The 22,273-nt window shown below is 38.4% G+C and overlaps 1 pseudogene; it reads right to left on the bottom strand.

The window, feature by feature from the left end:
* Positions 1-427: 427 nt before the first annotated feature.
* Positions 428-20,306, bottom strand: LOC134254284 (uncharacterized; annotated as a pseudogene).
* Positions 20,307-22,273: the final 1,967 nt, after the last annotated feature.

Here is a 22,273-nt window from a genome sequence, read left to right as displayed (position 1 = left end):
GCATGCTCTACGTAATTTGTTGACAAACAAGTCGATGAAACATGACGATCAGCATTCTCGATTAAGGTCATCATTTTGTAAGTTCTATGGTCGATACAATGACCATGGAAGAAAATACCATCTATCATTTAGTCAAAGGCTGGCTGACGATTTACATACTTCTGAAAACACGTGGAGATAACGAACGTTATTCAAGATAAGAAAAACAATGCATTATAGGATAGGATCAGATCAAACACGGCCCTCTAAAACATCAGTCGTCGATAAATCTTAAAGCTGAACACTTCTCATTTATACACAAAACAAAACAAGGTTTAAGAGGTTCAGTTGGTTTAATATTTAACATATCAAAAATCCATAAAAAACATGAACACATAGAAAAAATATTTACAATATTGTAAATCTCAAAACTCATACTTGTTTGGCGCTCTGGGGGCTACTCATTACTTTCTCTACCTTTCCTTCCAACTCTTAACTGCGATCAATAAATAAATCCAACCTGATCTCGAAACAATTAGACCCAATTCTGCCTAGAGCTGATCCCTAAAGGCAAGCACCAAAAACAACTCCGGGCTGATCCCAGGAGTGCACAATGCCTGGGGCTGATCCCGGCAGGCTACTAACAAGACAATCCTCTGGGCTGATCCCAAGAGGATGCTCAACAGGAAACACGCCTAGGGCTGATCCCTAGAGGCAAGCACAAATCGCCACTCCGGGCTGATCCCAGGAGTGATATGCCTGGGGCTGATCCCAGCAGGCCACGAAAACCTGACGGACCTCTGGTCTGATCCCGAGAGGATGTAAACAAGATACCTAGCCTTGGGCTGATCCCTAAAGGCTAAAGTAGAACCCACACTCCGGGCTGATCCCAGGAGTGCATCACGCCTGGGGCTGATCCCAGCAGGCTACATAACCAGACAAATACCTTCGAGTACAAACTATGGGCTAATCCCATTGTTTTGATGCATAAAATATAACCATTCTTATATACATGTACTACACTATACATTCGAAGTATTTAAACAGAACAAATCCACTTCAGACACACAAAATTTAAATATAAGTAATATTGGGGGCAAAATTCCCCGGGAATGAACGCCAAATGAACGAAGTAATGAGTGAAGCCCCCAAGAGTATTTATATTATAGAACAATGTTAATTGAATATTTGTAACAAATTTTTTTTAAAAAAACAATCAATGAAAACCTTATCTACCACTCATTTTTTCTTGAGCTTCCCTTATGACTTGCGAATTAGTTCTTATATACCTGATATAACAATTTGAAGACCATCTACCTAGTTCTTTAATCACATGATCTTCAACACCAGCAGCAGCTGCTGCAGTGGCTGCTCCTATACGGAAAGAATGACCAGCAAAATTATTTACAGGATAACCTAGTCGTAGGAGCAGTTGTCTTAAAAGTTGTACAAATTTTTCTCTTAAAATTGGTGCTAAATTGAATTCACTGTCTACAAAAAGAGGTGAAGATAACAAAAATGGTAGAGACTTGCGAATTTCTAAATATGACATCATAATATGTACAGGTTTCAAATGTTCGTTCTCATAAATTGTAATATCTACACCTCTGGAGAAAGGATCTGTCTTAGAAGATTTTAGTCTCAAAACAAAGGCATTTTTGTCGGATTGCATAACAACATCACCAATCTGTACAAATTCTAAGGAGTTGGTACTTTTACAAGTGATTTCCCCACATCTGAGAAAACCAAAATAGGCACAAGAAAACATACACTTCAACATGAGATCTACAAAAGGGAAAAAAAAAACCTTTATCTAACACATGCAAAAGCTGTTGTAAAATGTCAACAGTAATAGGTAAGCGTTTATTATGTACATTCATTTGAGATCTTTTAATTCCTCGTAAAACATATTGTAATTGGTCACAACCCTGCAAAATATCTCCGTAACCTGCTCTTATATAGTGGAAACGAATTCCAGCTAAGTACAATTTAATAGTGTCATGCTTGAGTTTCAACACTGATTTACAATGTGTTACAAAATAAACAAGAACAGTCTCATTTACAGGTGGTAAGCCATCATTTAAAAATGTTACTCCATTCATTTGCATGAATGTTATAAAAGTCTGAAAAGCGGAACTGTACGTCTGCTTGGTAGAGTGGCTTAAGGACTTGTCCCATAAATCCTGTACTGCTTGCTCTAATCCATCAACATCTCGGAATGATGCAGGCAAGGAATGGGCTCTGGATCGGAGTGTGGGGCCAGGCATCGAAATCTCTCCATCTGATAACGAGAAATAGAGTCCGCTATTGAGTTTTTTATGCCCTCAATATGTTTTGCATGAATGACATAATGATTACTTGCTGCATGAAAAGTCAATGTCCTCATTAATTTCATGATGCTATTAACTTTGGATCGCCCTTTATGAATTATGTCTACCGTTGCCCTATTGTCACAGTGAAATAAAATTCTTTTCCTTTGCCAATTATGCCCCCACAGAAGACAAGCCATAACAATCGGATATAGTTCAAAGAAGGCCATTGAAGTTTGCTCTTCCAGAATTTCAGGTGCGAAGTGTCCTTGGAACCATTTGTTTTGATAGAATCCGCCAAATGAAACAAGTGTTGCATCTGTATACAGCTGCATATCTGCAGCTTCAGTTATGTTGTCATTGATGAAAAAGGATACACCATTCCAAGAACGTAAGAACTTCGCCCACATGGTGAGATCAGCTCTACACATGCTGGTAAGATGAACATGGTGATGCAGCATTTTGACGGAGGTAGACACTGATATCAAATGTGAAATGAAAGAACGGCCTGGAAGGATAACCCGGCATGCAAAATTCAGATGTCCCAGGAGACTGAGTAGTTCCCTTTTCGTGCATGCTTTGCGATGAAGAAAAGATTCTACTATTTCAGAGATTCTTTTAATCTTTTCTCTCGGTAATCTTGCTTCCATACGTACAGTGTCTAAAAAGATTCCCAAGTATTCTAGCTCTGTGCAAGGTCCTTCAGTTTTCTTTGCAGATAGAGGTATGCCTAGTTTGTTGAAAATGTCCAGGAATCTTTGCATTATTTCACTCGCATTGTTGTTCTGAGGCACGATGACCAGAAAATCATCCAAAAGATGCAAAATATTGGAAATATTGTACTTATTTTCCGCAATCCAGCAAACTGCTGAAGATAAATGGTCGAAAATCTTTGGGCTAGAACGACTACCAAATACTAAGCGTTTGAAGAAATAGTACTTCTTGTTCCATTTCACACCATGATACGGCCAAAGTTTGTGACATATGGGCATTATTTTGAATGCATCTGTAATGTCAGTTTTTATCAGTAGAGCTCCTTTCCACAAATTTTTTATGAGCCGAATAGCATCGTCAAGGGTAACATAGCTTAACGAGAATTCTTCTTTGTCTATCAGCTCATTCAAACTAGGATGCATTTCATCATTATGAGGTGCTGACATGTCTACAATAAGGCGTTTCTTTTTGGAATACTTGCTTTCAGCCACTCCAATGGGGTTAATGCGATACTGAGAGAAGGGAATTTGGTCAAAGGGTCCATAAAGATATCCTTTGCTTACCTCCACTTGAATTAGCTCAGTAACCACGTCTGGTTGTAACGTTGCAGATCTTAAATTCTTGCATTCAAATGATTTATCTGGAATGATCTGTATACCTGTGTGGAAACCCTGCTTCAAACCATGTAGTAAATAGTCTGTGAAAGTTTTATTTGGATGATCAAACAACATGTTTTGTAGTACATCAATATTTACAGGTGTGGTGATCTCCGAATTGAGATTGCTAATCACAGTTTCTGTTGATTCGAGGCCCCAGTTTGGGGCCATTGAGAGTTTTTTGAACTGTCGCATTTCAATCTAGAGTGATCTCCCTTACAATCAATACAAATATGAGCATTCCTACAACGAGCAAGTGCACATCCTTTTGCCCCATTAAAGTTGTTACAAATCTCTCTTCCTGCACTGAAATGACGTTTCCTTCCATATGAATCTATGTCTCTATCCCTTTGTTTTCTGTCTACAGATGTCTTAGACAGAGGGCAAAATCCAGACAAATGCAGAGTGCTGTTGCACCAAGAACAAGTTTGTGCTTTGGCATTAGCGAAAATGTTGCAGAACAACGTATTGTTGCGAACTGACCAGTCCACCAGTATGTTGTTGAACTTCAAATGTGAAGCCGCAATTAAGCTAAACTGTCTGTGATATTCGTAAAACCCTTTACCTGGGTAACCTGTGGCCATTTCCACTATGTCTCGCTCGTATAGATCCAATTCCGTTCTCCTTTGTGGGTATGAATTACACATTATGTTTTTGTAGATTCCGAACGCCTGTATAAACTCCCCCAGTGTCAAGACTCTTTGAAGCCTGTTACACCGAAACTTTCTGTTTTTAAATAAAAACGCCCAAAGTTTCCAACAAAGTTTATTTTGTATTCCCGTGTAACACTTTACACACAGGACCCGACTGAGTAACTAATTGAACACACAAATTCTACGCTAAATATTAAGAACTGCCCAACCTACAGACTGCCCATCACTGCTAAATTAACCCGTTAATTGTGAACACTATGAATTCTGCATTTTCTCATGGCCAGCACTTCGGACATTCAATCCCCCTGAGACTCGGGTGATAAAAGTCAGCAATGCTGATACAAGAGCTAAATTTCACAGCCAAATCTTAATGAGCGGTCAAGACCTTTTCACATAAACAGATCACTGCAGTCTGCAGCTTAGAGCAATTACTACAAATCAACAAGATTAAGATAATATAAATCAAGCATTAATTATACAAACAATTTCACACAAAATTTCACTTTAACACCTCCCTTCCAAAGATAAAAATTTAACTGTCAATAGTTGAATTTTTTCCAAGTTCATAATTCTTTATATAGCAACATTAAATTTAACCAGTCACTAAATTCACTTTAGCCAGTCACTAAATAAGTATTAAACAGTTAATAGCAATTAATCATCAAAAGAATAATATAAATCCAAAATGAATTTCACTGTAAATCCAAACTGAATGCACTTGAATTTTATGAATATAAAATTTTCACAAAAATTGCCCATAATTCACAAACACATTTCACTTTTCAGATTCTTGATAATTCGTCTGCATTTGTGTTTTTGCTTCCTCTCTTATATCTAACTTCAAAGGTGTACGATTGTAGTGCGAGGGCCCAACGTAAAAGTCTCTGATTTTTATTCTTTATTATCATTCTGCAACCATGTTAGTGGATTGTGATCTGTTTCTACGTAAAACTTCCTCCGTTCTAGGTAATACGAGAACGATCCAATGGCCCAAACGATAGCCAATAATTCCTTCTCTATCGTTGAATAATTCTTTTCCCTCGGAAGTAACTTCTTACTACTTACTAAGGTAAGCAACTGGGTGATCACCATCTGGCAACTGTTGGCTCAGGACAGCCCCAATTGCGTTATTACTCGCATCTGTTTGTAGTACAAACGGTAAATTGAAGTTCGGATTGACCAAAACAGGAGCTGTCATCAGGGCCTCCTTCAGTTTCTTGAATGACTGCACTTCCCTCTCCGTCCATTTTAATTCTGCGGGTTGACTTTTTCTCAGTAGATCAGTCAGTGGTACAGTTATGTCCGCATAATTTCCTAAATACTGGCGATAGTATCCAGTTAGCCCCAAGAATGATCTTAATTCTTTCTTTGTCAAGGGAAGCGGAAAATCCTCCATGGCCTTCAATTTCCGAGGGTCTGGTCGAATTGATCCCCCTCCAACTATATGTCCCAAACACATGATTTCTGTTGCTCCCAACTTACATTTTGATGGTCTGATGGTAAGATTGGCCTCATGAATACGCTGAAGTAGCTCTGTTACATGTTTGATATGGTCTTCCCACGTCTGACTGTAGACAATTATGTCATCAAAGTACGCAACAGTATTTTGAGTTCCATCTAAAATATCCATAAGTCTTATGAATGATGCTGGAGACGTCTTCATACCAAACGGCATCACTGTAAACTCGAAAAGGCCAAATGGGGTGATGAAGGCGGATTTCTCACGTGTTTCCTTTGCCAGAGGAACTTGCCAGTAGCCTTTTGTAAGATCAAATCTACTCAAATATTTTGCACTTCCAATTTTCTCAAATATTTCTCATGCGTGGAATGGGATAAGGATCCGTGAGAGTTATTTCATTCAATTTTCTGTAATCAACACATATTCTAATTGTCCCATCAGGCTTGTTGACAAGGACAATTGGTGAGGCCCACGGACTTTTGGATGGTGTAATAAGTCCTTGTTCTAATATTTCATTCAAAGACTCCTTCACTTCCTGTTTCTTAGCTTCCGGTATCCTGTAAGGTCTCTGAGTAATTGGATTCTCAGACGTTGTTCTGATTGTATGTGAGATAACATCACACTTTCCTGGCTTTGATGTGAAAATTCTTGAAAATTTCTGACAAACATCCCTTAAACTCTGTCTCTGCACTTGTGTCAGCCCATGTCAAAAGACAAGATCTGAAATTGTTTCTGTGGTGTCGTTAGGAAATTGCTGTTCAATTCCAATTTCATTTTCTGCTGCTGCCAGTAATGTAATTTCCGGTAAATCAAGGTTCACTTCATCAGCCTCATCCTTAGTTACCACGACATTTAAGTCCCTTGGTTCGACATCACATTTATTCATGCGATTTTTGGCATTTACTTCATTTTGTTCTTGTTCTTTTGCTTTGGCTCTCGTAACCACACCTGCGACTTTGTTCCTCTCCAGAACATCTATTCCCAATAAACCATCTGCAACCAGATCAGGTACTAAACCTACCTGAACATGTCCCTTAAACATTGGTGTTTCCAGGTTAACCACTGCTAACTTAGCCTCGAATGGCTGTCCAATAGCTGTAACCAAGGAAGTAGTTTGTCCATGTAGAACACATTTTGGATCAACAAGATCCTCCCGCAATAGCGTCATAGATGTTCCAGTGTCCTTGACCATTGACACTTCCACATCATCCACTTTCCCCGGAACATAATGTAAACCCCATAATGCTCCTTTCACGAAACACGACGCTAGATTACCTTTCTTTGGGCATTTGTTTGCATAATGTCCAAAGTTCCCACAGCTAAAACATTTCACTTTTTCCAAACTTTTCTGTTTTCCGGAGTTCCCCTGTTCCTGGCTCTTCTTCTCACCTAACACTTTAGGATTTTGAAGTTTTCTGTCCTCAGCCGATTTTGTTAGTAGAATGTAATCCTCAGCAGCTTCAACTAACTCACTACTTCCCTTATTCCGTCTAATCCACTGGGCTTGTTGAGGAGATAACGCCTTTAAGAAATACTCTTCTCGGAACTTTTGTACGGGATCTTTCTCATCAATGAAACAACTCAAATACAGATCTATTCTCGACATTAATCCTCTGTAAGTTTCTCCTGGTCTACGTTTAATTTCCTCCAGGAACTGAAAGTAGTCTGCTGGGCGCTTGCCGAATCGATTCAAAAGAGCCTTATACAGATCTCTGTATCCCGAAGTCACTTGCTGCGACACTTCTCGAGCTTCTCCGGTTAAAAGTGACCTAAGCTGTAAAGCCTTTGAGTTCTCAGTCCAACCTGCATGCTCAGCTACCGCATCAAATTCAGAGAGATAGCACAAAATGTCATCCTTTTCCTGATTAAATGGTTGAAGTTTAATTTTTGGAATTCCTGTCGAATGTGCTCCTGGTGTTGAATTGGCCTTCTCTATCTGAACACGTAATTCCAAAATTTCTTTTTCATGTTCCAATTCAAGTGTTTTTAAACGCAATTCATGTTCCTGTTTTTGTTTAGAAAGTTGTAATTCCAATTCCAAGTCCTGTTTCCTAGGCATTTTATTTCCACTTGTTAAATCCAAATATATATAAAATTTCAAACAATATTTCACATTTAATTAGGATCCTTTACCGCTGCCACCACTTAAAATGTTACACCGAAACTTTCTGTTTTTAAATAAAAACGCCCAAAGTTTCCAACAAAGTTTATTTTGTATTCCCGTGTAACACTTTACACACAGGACCCGACTGAGTAACTAATTGAACACACAAATTCTACGCTAAATATTAAGAACTGCCCAACCTACAGACTGCCAATCACTGCTAAATTAACCCGTTAATTGTGAACACTATGAATTCTGCATTTTCTCATGGCCAGCACTTCGGACATTCAATCCCCCTGAGACTCGGGTGATAAAAGTCAGCAATGCTGATACAAGAGCTAAATTTCACAGCCAAATCTTAATGAGCGGTCAAGACCTTTTCACATAAACAGATCACTGCAGTCTGCAGCTTAGAGCAATTACTACAAATCAACAAGATTAAGATAATATAAATCAAGCATTAATTATACAAACAATTTCACACAAAATTTCACTTTAACAAAGCCTATAATCCGTTTTTTTGTCGGTGGCTTTGTCTTCTGTAGTAGGAGCATAATAGGGAATTAATAAGGCGGCAAGATTAACATCCTTACCTGCCGTTATCAACAAGATTAAGATAATATAAATCAAGCATTAATTATACAAACAATTTCACACAAAATTTCACTTTAACACCTCCCTTCCAAAGATAAAAATTTAACTGTCAATAGTTGAATTTTTTCCAAGTTCATAATTCTTTATATAGCAACATTAAATTTAACCAGTCACTAAATTCACTTTAGCCAGTCACTAAATAAGTATTAAACAGTTAATAGCAATTAATCATCAAAAGAATAATATAAATCCAAAATGAATTTCACTGTAAATCCAAACTGAATGCACTTGAATTTTATGAATATAAAATTTTCACAAAAATTGCCCATAATTCACAAACACATTTCACTTTTCAGATTCTTGATAATTCGTCTGCATTTGTGTTTTTGCTTCTTCTCTTATATCTAACTTCAAAGGTGTACGATTGTAGTGCGAGGGCCCAACGTAAAAGTCTCTGATTTTTATTCTTTATTATCATTCTGCAACCATGTTAGTGGATTGTGATCTGTTTCTACGTAAAACTTCCTCCGTTCTAGGTAATACGAGAACGATCCAATGGCCCAAACGATAGCCAATAATTCCTTCTCTATCGTTGAATAATTCTTTTCCCTCGGAAGTAACTTCTTACTACTTACTAAGGTAAGCAACTGGGTGATCACCATCTGGCAACTGTTGGCTCAGGACAGCCCCAATTGCGTTATTACTCGCATCTGTTTGTAGTACAAACGGTAAATTGAAGTTCGGATTGACCAAAACAGGAGCTGTCATCAGGGCCTCCTTCAGTTTCTTGAATGACTGCACTTCCCTCTCCGTCCATTTTAATTCTGCGGGTTGACTTTTTCTCAGTAGATCAGTCAGTGGTACAGTTATGTCCGCATAATTTCCTAAATACTGGCGATAGTATCCAGTTAGCCCCAAGAATGATCTTAATTCTTTCTTTGTCAAGGGAAGCGGAAAATCCTCCATGGCCTTCAATTTCCGAGGGTCTGGTCGAATTGATCCCCCTCCAACTATATGTCCCAAACACATGATTTCTGTTGCTCCCAACTTACATTTTGATGGTCTGATGGTAAGATTGGCCTCATGAATACGCTGAAGTAGCTCTGTTACATGTTTGATATGGTCTTCCCACGTCTGACTGTAGACAATTATGTCATCAAAGTACGCAACAGTATTTTGAGTTCCATCTAAAATATCCATAAGTCTTATGAATGATGCTGGAGACGTCTTCATACCAAACGGCATCACTGTAAACTCGAAAAGGCCAAATGGGGTGATGAAGGCGGATTTCTCACGTGTTTCCTTTGCCAGAGGAACTTGCCAGTAGCCTTTTGTAAGATCAAATCTACTCAAATATTTTGCACTTCCAATTTTCTCAAATATTTCACTCATGCGTGGAATGGGATAAGGATCCGTGAGAGTTATTTCATTCAATTTTCTGTAATCAACACATATTCTAATTGTCCCATCAGGCTTGTTGACAAGGACAATTGGTGAGGCCCACGGACTTTTGGATGGTGTAATAAGTCCTTGTTCTAATATTTCATTCAAAGACTCCTTCACTTCCTGTTTCTTAGCTTCCGGTATCCTGTAAGGTCTCTGAGTAATTGGATTCTCAGACGTTGTTCTGATTGTATGTGAGATAACATCACACTTTCCTGGCTTTGATGTGAAAATTCTTGAAAATTTCTGACAAACATCCCTTAAACTCTGTCTCTGCACTTGTGTCAGCCCATGTCAAAAGACAAGATCTGAAATTGTTTCTGTGGTGTCGTTAGGAAATTGCTGTTCAATTCCAATTTCATTTTCTGCTGCTGCCAGTAATGTAATTTCCGGTAAATCAAGGTTCACTTCATCAGCCTCATCCTTAGTTACCACGACATTTAAGTCCCTTGGTTCGACATCACATTTATTCATGCGATTTTTGGCATTTACTTCATTTTGTTCTTGTTCTTTTGCTTTGGCTCTCGTAACCACACCTGCGACTTTGTTCCTCTCCAGAACATCTATTCCCAATAAACCATCTGCAACCAGATCAGGTACTAAACCTACCTGAACATGTCCCTTAAACATTGGTGTTTCCAGGTTAACCACTGCTAACTTAGCCTCGAATGGCTGTCCAATAGCTGTAACCAAGGAAGTAGTTTGTCCATGTAGAACACATTTTGGATCAACAAGATCCTCCCGCAATAGCGTCATAGATGTTCCAGTGTCCTTGACCATTGACACTTCCACATCATCCACTTTCCCCGGAACATAATGTAAACCCCATAATGCTCCTTTCACGAAACACGACGCTAGATTACCTTTCTTTGGGCATTTGTTTGCATAATGTCCAAAGTTCCCACAGCTAAAACATTTCACTTTTTCCAAACTTTTCTGTTTTCCGGAGTTCCCCTGTTCCTGGCTCTTCTTCTCACCTAACACTTTAGGATTTTGAAGTTTTCTGTCCTCGGCCGATTTTGTTAGTAGAATGTAATCCTCAGCAGCTTCAACTAACTCACTACTTCCCTTATTCCGTCTAATCCACTGGGCTTGTTGAGGAGATAACGCCTTTAAGAAATACTCTTCTCGGAACTTTTGTACGGGATCTTTCTCATCAATGAAACAACTCAAATACAGATCTATTCTCGACATTAATCCTCTGTAAGTTTCTCCTGGTCTACGTTTAATTTCCTCCAGGAACTGAAAGTAGTCTGCTGGGCGCTTGCCGAATCGATTCAAAAGAGCCTTATACAGATCTCTGTATCCCGAAGTCACTTGCTGCGACACTTCTCGAGCTTCTCCGGTTAAAAGTGACCTAAGCTGTAAAGCCTTTGAGTTCTCAGTCCAACCTGCATGCTCAGCTACCGCATCAAATTCAGAGAGATAGCACAAAATGTCATCCTTTTCCTGATTAAATGGTTGAAGTTTAATTTTTGGAATTCCTGTCGAATGTGCTCCTGGTGTTGAATTGGCCTTCTCTATCTGAACACGTAATTCCAAAATTTCTTTTTCATGTTCCAATTCAAGTGTTTTTAAACGCAATTCATGTTCCTGTTTTTGTTTAGAAAGTTGTAATTCCAATTCCAAGTCCTGTTTCCTAGGCATTTTATTTCCACTTGTTAAATCCAAATATATATAAAATTTCAAACAATATTTCACATTTAATTAGGATCCTTTACCGCTGCCACCACTTAAAATGTTACACCGAAACTTTCTGTTTTTAAATAAAAACGCCCAAAGTTTCCAACAAAGTTTATTTTGTATTCCCGTGTAACACTTTACACACAGGACCCGACTGAGTAACTAATTGAACACACAAATTCTACGCTAAATATTAAGAACTGCCCAACCTACAGACTGCCAATCACTGCTAAATTAACCCGTTAATTGTGAACACTATGAATTCTGCATTTTCTCATGGCCAGCACTTCGGACATTCAATCCCCCTGAGACTCGGGTGATAAAAGTCAGCAATGCTGATACAAGAGCTAAATTTCACAGCCAAATCTTAATGAGCGGTCAAGACCTTTTCACATAGACAGATCACTGCAGTCTGCAGCTTAGAGCAATTACTACAAATCAACAAGATTAAGATAATATAAATCAAGCATTAATTATACAAACAATTTCACACAAAATTTCACTTTAACACCTCCCTTCCAAAGATAAAAATTTAACTGTCAATAGTTGAATTTTTTCCAAGTTCATAATTCTTTATATAGCAACATTAAATTTAACCAGTCACTAAATTCACTTTAGCCAGTCACTAAATAAGTATTAAACAGTTAATAGCAATTAATCATCAAAAGAATAATATAAATCCAAAATGAATTTCACTGTAAATCCAAACTGAATGCACTTGAATTTTATGAATATAAAATTTTCACAAAAATTGCCCATAATTCACAAACACATTTCACTTTTCAGATTCTTGATAATTCGTCTGCATTTGTGTTTTTGCTTCCTCTCTTATATCTAACTTCAAAGGTGTACGATTGTAGTGCGAGGGCCCAACGTAAAAGTCTCTGATTTTTATTCTTTATTATCATTCTGCAACCATGTTAGTGGATTGTGATCTGTTTCTACGTAAAACTTCCTCCGTTCTAGGTAATACGAGAACGATCCAATGGCCCAAACGATAGCCAATAATTCCTTCTCTATCGTTGAATAATTCTTTTCCCTCGGAAGTAACTTCTTACTACTTACTAAGGTAAGCAACTGGGTGATCACCATCTGGCAACTGTTGGCTCAGGACAGCCCCAATTGCGTTATTACTCGCATCTGTTTGTAGTACAAACGGTAAATTGAAGTTCGGATTGACCAAAACAGGAGCTGTCATCAGGGCCTCCTTCAGTTTCTTGAATGACTGCACTTCCCTCTCCGTCCATTTTAATTCTGCGGGTTGACTTTTTCTCAGTAGATCAGTCAGTGGTACAGTTATGTCCGCATAATTTCCTAAATACTGGCGATAGTATCCAGTTAGCCCCAAGAATGATCTTAATTCTTTCTTTGTCAAGGGAAGCGGAAAATCCTCCATGGCCTTCAATTTCCGAGGGTCTGGTCGAATTGATCCCCCTCCAACTATATGTCCCAAACACATGATTTCTGTTGCTCCCAACTTACATTTTGATGGTCTGATGGTAAGATTGGCCTCATGAATACGCTGAAGTAGCTCTGTTACATGTTTGATATGGTCTTCCCACGTCTGACTGTAGACAATTATGTCATCAAAGTACGCAACAGTATTTTGAGTTCCATCTAAAATACGATCCATAAGTCTTATGAATGATGCTGGAGACGTCTTCATACCAAACGGCATCACTGTAAACTCGAAAAGGCCAAATGGGGTGATGAAGGCGGATTTCTCACGTGTTTCCTTTGCCAGAGGAACTTGCCAGTAGCCTTTTGTAAGATCAAATCTACTCAAATATTTTGCACTTCCAATTTTCTCAAATATTTCACTCATGCGTGGAATGGGATAAGGATCCGTGAGAGTTATTTCATTCAATTTTCTGTAATCAACACATATTCTAATTGTCCCATCAGGCTTGTTGACAAGGACAATTGGTGAGGCCCACAGACTTTTGGATGGTGTAATAAGTCCTTGTTCTAATATTTCATTCAAAGACTCCTTCACTTCCTGTTTCTTAGCTTCCGGTATCCTGTAAGGTCTCTGAGTAATTGGATTCTCAGACGTTGTTCTGATTGTATGTGAGATAACATCACACTTTCCTGGCTTTGATGTGAAAATTCTTGAAAATTTCTGACAAACATCCCTTAAACTCTGTCTCTGCACTTGTGTCAGCCCATGTCAAAAGACAAGATCTGAAATTGTTTCTGTGGTGTCGTTAGGAAATTGCTGTTCAATTCCAATTTCATTTTCTGCTGCTGCCAGTAATGTAATTTCCGGTAAATCAAGGTTCACTTCATCAGCCTCATCCTTAGTTACCACGACATTTAAGTCCCTTGGTTCGACATCACATTTATTCATGCGATTTTTGGCATTTACTTCATTTTGTTCTTGTTCTTTTGCTTTGGCTCTCGTAACCACACCTGCGACTTTGTTCCTCTCCAGAACATCTATTCCCAATAAACCATCTGCAACCAGATCAGGTACTAAACCTACCTGAACATGTCCCTTAAACATTGGTGTTTCCAGGTTAACCACTGCTAACTTAGCCTCGAATGGCTGTCCAATAGCTGTAACCAAGGAAGTAGTTTGTCCATGTAGAACACATTTTGGATCAACAAGATCCTCCCGCAATAGCGTCATAGATGTTCCAGTGTCCTTGACCATTGACACTTCCACATCATCCACTTTCCCCGGAACATAATGTAAACCCCATAATGCTCCTTTCACGAAACACGACGCTAGATTACCTTTCTTTGGGCATTTGTTTGCATAATGTCCAAAGTTCCCACAGCTAAAACATTTCACTTTTTCCAAACTTTTCTGTTTTCCGGAGTTCCCCTGTTCCTGGCTCTTCTTCTCACCTAACACTTTAGGATTTTGAAGTTTTCTGTCCTCGGCCGATTTTGTTAGTAGAATGTAATCCTCAGCAGCTTCAACTAACTCACTACTTCCCTTATTCCGTCTAATCCACTGGGCTTGTTGAGGAGATAACGCCTTTAAGAAATACTCTTCTCGGAACTTTTGTACGGGATCTTTCTCATCAATGAAACAACTCAAATACAGATCTATTCTCGACATTAATCCTCTGTAAGTTTCTCCTGGTCTACGTTTAATTTCCTCCAGGAACTGAAAGTAGTCTGCTGGGCGCTTGCCGAATCGATTCAAAAGAGCCTTATACAGATCTCTGTATCCCGAAGTCACTTGCTGCGACACTTCTCGAGCTTCTCCGGTTAAAAGTGACCTAAGCTGTAAAGCCTTTGAGTTCTCAGTCCAACCTGCATGCTCAGCTACCGCATCAAATTCAGAGAGATAGCACAAAATGTCATCCTTTTCCTGATTAAATGGTTGAAGTTTAATTTTTGGAATTCCTGTCGAATGTGCTCCTGGTGTTGAATTGGCCTTCTCTATCTGAACACGTAATTCCAAAATTTCTTTTTCATGTTCCAATTCAAGTGTTTTTAAACGCAATTCATGTTCCTGTTTTTGTTTAGAAAGTTGTAATTCCAATTCCAAGTCCTGTTTCCTAGGCATTTTATTTCCACTTGTTAAATCCAAATATATATAAAATTTCAAACAATATTTCACATTTAATTAGGATCCTTTACCGCTGCCACCACTTAAAATGTTACACCGAAACTTTCTGTTTTTAAATAAAAACGCCCAAAGTTTCCAACAAAGTTTATTTTGTATTCCCGTGTAACACTTTACACACAGGACCCGACTGAGTAACTAATTGAACACACAAATTCTACGCTAAATATTAAGAACTGCCCAACCTACAGACTGCCAATCACTGCTAAATTAACCCGTTAATTGTGAACACTATGAATTCTGCATTTTCTCATGGCCAGCACTTCGGACATTCAATCCCCCTGAGACTCGGGTGATAAAAGTCAGCAATGCTGATACAAGAGCTAAATTTCCCAGCCAAATCTTAATGAGCGGTCAAGACCTTTTCACATAGACAGATCACTGCAGTCTGCAGCTTAGAGCAATTACTACAAATCAACAAGATTAAGATAATATAAATCAAGCATTAATTATACAAACAATTTCACACAAAATTTCACTTTAACACCTCCCTTCCAAAGATAAAAATTTAACTGTCAATAGTTGAATTTTTTCCAAGTTCATAATTCTTTATATAGCAACATTAAATTTAACCAGTCACTAAATTCACTTTAGCCAGTCACTAAATAAGTATTAAACAGTTAATAGCAATTAATCATCAAAAGAATAATATAAATCCAAAATGAATTTCACTGTAAATCCAAACTGAATGCACTTGAATTTTATGAATATAAAATTTTCACAAAAATTGCCCATAATTCACAAACACATTTCACTTTTCAGATTCTTGATAATTCGTCTGCATTTGTGTTTTTGCTTCCTCTCTTATATCTAACTTCAAAGGTGTACGATTGTAGTGCGAGGGCCCAACGTAAAAGTCTCTGATTTTTATTCTTTATTATCATTCTGCAACCATGTTAGTGGATTGTGATCTGTTTCTACGTAAAACTTCCTCCGTTCTAGGTAATACGAGAACGATCCAATGGCCCAAACGATAGCCAATAATTCCTTCTCTATCGTTGAATAATTCTTTTCCCTCGGAAGTAACTTCTTACTACTTACTAAGGTAAGCAACTGGGTGATCACCATCTGGCAACTGTTGGCTCAGGACAGCCCCAATTGCGTTATTACTCGCATCTGTTTGTAGTACAAACGGTAAATTGAAGTTCGGATTGACCAAAACAGGAGCTGTCATCAGGGCCTCCTTCAGTTTCTTGAATGACTGCACTTCCCTCTCCGTCCATTTTAATTCTGCGGGTTGACTTTTTCTCAGTAGATCAGTCAGTGGTACAGTTATGTCCGCATAATTTCCTAAATACTGGCGATAGTATCCAGTTAGCCCCAAGAATGATCTTAATTCTTTCTTTGTCAAGGGAAGCGGAAAATCCTCCATGGCCTTCAATTTCCGAGGGTCTGGTCGAATTGATCCCCCTCCAACTATATGTCCCAAACACATGATTTCTGTTGCTCCCAACTTACATTTTGATGGTCTGATGGTAAGATTGGCCTCATGAATACGCTGAAGTAGCTCTGTTACATGTTTGATATGGTCTTCCCACGTCTGACTGTAGACAATTATGTCATCAAAGTACGCAACAGTATTTTGAGTTCCATCTAAAATACGATCCATAAGTCTTATGAATGATGCTGGAGACGTCTTCATACCAAACGGCATCACTGTAAACTCGAAAAGGCCAAATGGGGTGATGAAGGCGGATTTCTCACGTGTTTCCTTTGCCAGAGGAACTTGCCAGTAGCCTTTTGTAAGATCAAATCTACTCAAATATTTTGCACTTCCAATTTTCTCAAATATTTCACTCATGCGTGGAATGGGATAAGGATCCGTGAGAGTTATTTCATTCAATTTTCTGTAATCAACACATATTCTAATTGTCCCATCAGGCTTGTTGACAAGGACAATTGGTGAGGCCCACGGACTTTTGGATGGTGTAATAAGTCCTTGTTCTAATATTTCATTCAAAGACTCCTTCACTTCCTGTTTCTTAGCTTCCGGTATCCTGTAAGGTCTCTGAGTAATTGGATTCTCAGACGTTGTTCTGATTGTATGTGAGATAACATCACACTTTCCTGGCTTTGATGTGAAAATTCTTGAAAATTTCTGACAAACATCCCTTAAACTCTGTCTCTGCACTTGTGTCAGCCCATGTCAAAAGACAAGATCTGAAATTGTTTCTGTGGTGTCGTTAGGAAATTGCTGTTCAATTCCAATTTCATTTTCTGCTGCTGCCAGTAATGTAATTTCCGGTAAATCAAGGTTCACTTCATCAGCCTCATCCTTAGTTACCACGACATTTAAGTCCCTTGGTTCGACATCACATTTATTCATGCGATTTTTGGCATTTACTTCATTTTGTTCTTGTTCTTTTGCTTTGGCTCTCGTAACCACACCTGCGACTTTGTTCCTCTCCAGAACATCTATTCCCAATAAACCATCTGCAACCAGATCAGGTACTAAACCTACCTGAACATGTCCCTTAAACATTGGTGTTTCCAGGTTAACCACTGCTAACTTAGCCTCGAATGGCTGTCCAATAGCTGTAACCAAGGAAGTAGTTTGTCCATGTAGAACACATTTTGGATCAACAAGATCCTCCCGCAATAGCGTCATAGATGTTCCAGTGTCCTTGACCATTGACACTTCCACATCATCCACTTTCCCCGGAACATAATGTAAACCCCATAATGCTCCTTTCACGAAACACGACGCTAGATTACCTTTCTTTGGGCATTTGTTTGCATAATGTCCAAAGTTCCCACAGCTAAAACATTTCACTTTTTCCAAACTTTTCTGTTTTCCGGAGTTCCCCTGTTCCTGGCTCTTCTTCTCACCTAACACTTTAGGATTTTGAAGTTTTCTGTCCTCAGCCGATTTTGTTAGTAGAATGTAATCCTCAGCAGCTTCAACTAACTCACTACTTCCCTTATTCCGTCTAATCCACTGGGCTTGTTGAGGAGATAACGCCTTTAAGAAATACTCTTCTCGGAACTTTTGTACGGGATCTTTCTCATCAATGAAACAACTCAAATACAGATCTATTCTCGACATTAATCCTCTGTAAGTTTCTCCTGGTCTACGTTTAATTTCCTCCAGGAACTGAAAGTAGTCTGCTGGGCGCTTGCCGAATCGATTCAAAAGAGCCTTATACAGATCTCTGTATCCCGAAGTCACTTGCTGCGACACTTCTCGAGCTTCTCCGGTTAAAAGTGACCTAAGCTGTAAAGCCTTTGAGTTCTCAGTCCAACCTGCATGCTCAGCTACCGCATCAAATTCAGAGAGATAGCACAAAATGTCATCCTTTTCCTGATTAAATGGTTGAAGTTTAATTTTTGGAATTCCTGTCGAATGTGCTCCTGGTGTTGAATTGGCCTTCTCTATCTGAACACGTAATTCCAAAATTTCTTTTTCATGTTCCAATTCAAGTGTTTTTAAACGCAATTCATGTTCCTGGTTTTGTTTAGAAAGTTGTAATTCCAATTCAAGTCCTGTTTCCTAGGCATTTTATTTCCACTTGTTAAATCCAAATATATATAAAATTTCAAACAATATTTCACATTTAATTAGGATCCTTTACCGCTGCCACCACTTAAAATGTTACACAGAAACTTTCTGTTTTTTAAATAAAAATGCCCAAAGTTTCCAACAAAGTTTATTTTGTATTCCCGTGTAACACTTTACACACAGGACCCGACTGAGTAACTAATTGAACACACAAATTCTACGCTAAATATTAAGAACTGCCCAACCTACAGACTGCCAATCACTGCTAAATTAACCCGTTAATTGTGAACACTATGAATTCTGCATTTTCTCATGGCCAGCACTTCGGACATTCAATCCCCCTGAGACTCGGGTGATAAAAGTCAGCAATGCTGATACAAGAGCTAAATTTCACAGCCAAATCTTAATGAGCGGTCAAGACCTTTTCACATAAACAGATCACTGCAGTCTGCAGCTTAGAGCAATTACTACAAATCAACAAGATTAAGATAATATAAATCAAGCATTAATTATACAAACAATTTCACACAAAATTTCACTTTAACAAAGCCTATAATCCGTTTTTTTGTCGGTGGCTTTGTCTTCTGTAGTAGGAGCATAATAGGGAATTAATAAGGCGGCAAGATTAACATCCTTACCTGCCGTTATCTGCTGTCTTAGTTGGGGAGAGATCGTCTCCACTAAGGGGAGAGATTCTGCCGCGTAGCCATATCTAGTCCTAGTGTAATCGGGCCTGCCCAGTTGAGCTTCAGATCCGGCCGCCGCCGATACAATGCGTGGTGTTGAAGTCTGCATGGCCGTAATAGCTGACGAAATGTTGAAATTGTTTGATATTTCTGTAGTGGCCACATTTTGTCCGCTGCTAGGATCTAGAGCTGTTGTTACACTTACAGTTGGATTCACCGTCGGCGTTGTGATCGTGGAATTTGGCAGCGGTGTATTTGTAATTTCGCTGGGTCTCGAGTTCACATCAGTAGATAGAGACGTCGAGGTCAAGGTGTTAACTCTGGAAGTCAAACTAATTACATTCTGCTGTAAGTTCTGTACCGTAGAGGTCAGCTTCGTGACAATGTCTATTAGTTCTCGACCGCCGCCATTGTTGTTGTGCTGCACGGAACTCTGGGATCGCGCACTTGTCTCTGTTCTATTAATATACTCTTGTTCCACTAGACGTATCAACACTGATCTACGTGCGGTCTGTGGGAAGTTTATTCCGCGATTATTCAAAAACTCTTTCAATCGGGAAACATGCCAGTTTGCGGGGAGTTCTGGATCATACGGGGCAGGTCTTGTGGATCGTTTAGGTCCCATCTTACGAAGTTACGTAACGTTATTATTATGAAACACAAAGTCAGTCGAATTCGTCTCAGAAACACTACATATAAACGTCAAAAGTTCCTATAACATATAAAAACATCTAATACACACGCATAACAGGTTTTAAAAGTAATCCATTTTGTGAATGGTAGAGGAAATCGAAGATAATAGCTTCTGCACAATAGTCCGTGACTTCCAGGCTCCAACTGCAATTGCCAGACTCCCCCTCTAGGCATCAATGCCCCTGGCTACTCTTTTCTTATTGGTCAATCCAAAAAATACCCCATAAACAAAAACTATTTATAGAAACACATCCTGATTACATAAAAAAATAAAATGCAACAAATTTAGTTCAGTCACAAAGGCTAGAAAAGACAATTTGTGTATAAATAATAATTTAATGTCATTAAATATCAATAAATAGGCACCGTCAGACGTGTATAGAAACCCTTTGATTTTGTTACACTCGATTGCACACTCGAAACTCGTGGCCGACATGTAGTATCCATTTTTTGGTCTTAAATTTTTTGCGTTTATTCCCTGTTTTTATGCGCATTTACTGTTTGTGAATAATGTATTGACCTGTATTTTTCATGATATTTTGTCTTGTTTTGGAATAAAATGATTAAAATTTGATAACTCCATCGCGACCGAGTAGCACAGCAGTGCAAGATGTACGTCTACACTCGTCTGACCACTACAGCGAAATACATTTAACTGTAACTGTACTTCTCCTTATATAGGGGTTGTAGGGAGAGCGTTGATGAACGGGAAACACGGCGGACTATGCCTTTTTACGTGTAGTGTTCAGCTTTAACGTCGAGTTGAAGGCCACAGCAGGTTTACTCTACTTTTCACGCATTAGACTTTGGACAAATTCCACATCATAATACAAATAAGTATATTAATAAGGGGCGCAGTTGATTCCCATGGGAATTCCAATAAATTGTTGGAGGACCTGGTCTCCAAAAACAACTTAGATATTGTCAATCAGAAACTCAAACATCTTTTCAATGTCAGCTTCAGATTACTTGTTCGTACAATCAGAATGTTTTTTAAGAAACAAAGTTTGCGAAATGCTAATTATTTGGCCATTATTTATACACTAAATTGTCGACAGACTTTCCCGTTATTTACAGATCATTAAAGGAGCACACGGAAGGGTTAACGATCCGCAGGGGATGCTCACTCCGTTGTGGTACCTGATATCACCTTTTTCCATGTTTTTAGATGTCCGTATTTGCTCTGGTCCTGATTGTATTGTTTAATGGACTTTCGAGTTTGAATACTGTTTGTCATCTCCATGTATTTCGTTTCAAGTTTAAGGTGATTTTATCCAAGTTGTTTTTAATGTTCAACATTCAGATCTGCATTGATACAATGTTTAATAAGTGTGAACATCTAAATGCAGATAATAAACGCTTTGCTTTTCAACATTCCTCTATGCAGTGAATCAGTCAATTTGAGGAAAAAAAATTAGTTAATGCAAGACTCAGGTCAGCTTTCACGCATCTCAATACAGGACATGTATTACAATGTAGAAATTAGCCGGGACCACGGTCTTTCAATGTGTGCATTGGACAATTCATCAATGCAGGTTTTAGCAGATGCATGGTCTGACAATGCAGACATTGGATGGCTTTGTAAACTCAGACATTTCAATAAGTGCAAACCATCAGTATTATCATTGACTGACTTTCTTAAAAACAGGCTTTTAAAAATTCAAGTAAAACCAATGTTATTCCTTTCAATCGGTTTTGAGAAATTTCACCGTTTCCAGTTTCAAGGAAACCTGAAGTTTTTACCTATATCCTTTTAAATGTAAAGCTCTCATTTGAAATACTTAGTATCCCTTACAAATTAATTGTTGGTTCCTTCCTTATGCATACAGTGAATGTATGACCTGATGGTAGAGAGTGACCTATTGACCTTTAATCCATAAATCCATTCATGCCTCCTCCTTCCTTTACCTCAACATAACATAAACACCATATATGTTGAAATTGTAATTTATTGATCAAATAAATCTTGATCAACAATCCAAACATGTAGTAGGAACAAATAAAAAATCAACCAAAATATTCCTAAAACTACGTGCAATTATACGGTTCACAAAAACAAACAAATACAAAAGAATGTACAAAATGCAATCAGTACTTCAAAACCAAACACTCAAGAGTTTACTTTTTCATACAATGAACATAGCTAATATAAAAATTGACTTTGAATCTGTCTCGAAAAACAGACAGACATACACAAATTTACACACATAAATACATA

This window comes from Saccostrea cucullata, unplaced genomic scaffold, assembly GCF_032062105.1.
Source record: "Saccostrea cucullata isolate Sc308-1 unplaced genomic scaffold, CSIRO_AGI_Scuc_v1 ctg5737, whole genome shotgun sequence".
Lineage (NCBI taxonomy): Eukaryota > Metazoa > Mollusca > Bivalvia > Ostreida > Ostreidae > Saccostrea > Saccostrea cuccullata.
The sequence above is the reverse complement of the archived record's forward strand: the minus strand, read 5'-3'. Positions and strand labels throughout refer to the sequence as shown.